We start from the raw sequence: 1290 nt of genomic DNA, 5'->3' as shown, positions 1-1290 counted from the left end.
TACAGGTGGACCCGGACCCGTTGCAACAATGAGAAGGACAAGTTGCCATGTCCAAAACGAGCTTTACAACGTCGGTGCGGGTGGGGGGGGGGGAGAAGGGGAGAAGGATTAGGATTGGGGAGGCTGGGAAGGGATGTGAAGGGTAAGCAAAGGAGGAGGCTGCAATGCAACGCATTATCCTGTCCACGTAATTGTAACCCCTCTGTACAGTATGTTCACAAATAAAATTAAATTAAAAAAAAAAAAAAAAGAACTTAAAAAAAAAAAAAAAAAAAAAAAAAAAAGAGTCTCACGGTCTTCGGTGCCCAGGCTGGCTTTGAACCGAGATCCTCAGATCTCAGCTTCCGGAGTAGCTAGGATTACAGGCGCGAGCCACCAGCGCCCAGCTATTTTCGTGTGTGTGTGTGTGTGTGTGTGTGTGTGTGTGTGTGTGTGTGTGTGTGTGTGTGTGTGTGTGTGTGTGTGTGTGTGTGTGTGTGTGTGTCGGGTGTGAGGCTTGAACTCTGGGGCTGGGTGCTGTCTCTCTCTGTGCTCTTCACCTTCCCAGCCCTCCCCCACTTGTTTTGCCAGTCTAGGGGCTGGCAAAAGAAGAAGAAGAGAGAGAGATTGAGTAAAATTAGCCATCCATCCTTCAGCCATCCTCCTTGAGACATTCTCAATGTCTCAGTGTGTCTCAATGTGTCTGGGTGGTAGAGAGCTTCCCTACAAACTCGGGCCTAAATGGCAGCAGCGGCAGCGGCGGCATCCATCTTGTTTACAGACCGAGTGGGTTCAAAATGAGAAGCCTCTACACTGAGTCTTTCCATGTTCTTGAGCTCACGTGGGCTTTCATGTTCTGTGTGGGTTGACACGGCAGGCGGGCGGGCGGCCCAGCGAGCAGAGCAGGGTGTGCCATTCATTGGAGATAAGAGTCTCTTTTGGGACACCGGTTCCTGCTCCCTCCTTCCTTCGGGGACACCAAGGAAGAAGTTGCCGCTGGCGGGTGGGTTCCAGGCTGGCAAGCAGAGTAAGCAGAGCCCCCGCTGGGACTGAAATAAAGTTCTTCCTAGAGTCCACAACGAAAAGCAAGGGGGGGGGGGCGCGGAGGGGAGAGGACAGAGAGACAGAGAGGAGAGACAGACAGAGGCAGAGACAAAGAGAGACAGACACACAGACAGACACAGAGACCCAGAGACCGACAGAAAGACACACAGGGAAAGAGATGGAGGGGGAACGAGAGAGATCCACAAGTCCAACTAGATTCCCCTGAATCAACAAACAGAGGGCCGGACGGACGGACGGACACACACA

This window comes from Dipodomys merriami, unplaced genomic scaffold (assembly GCF_024711535.1).
Source record: "Dipodomys merriami isolate MVZ:Mamm:240054 unplaced genomic scaffold, mDipMer1.0.p SCAF_417, whole genome shotgun sequence".
NCBI classification, from domain to species: Eukaryota; Metazoa; Chordata; class Mammalia; order Rodentia; family Heteromyidae; genus Dipodomys; species Dipodomys merriami.
The sequence above is the reverse complement of the archived record's forward strand: the minus strand, read 5'-3'. Positions refer to the sequence as shown.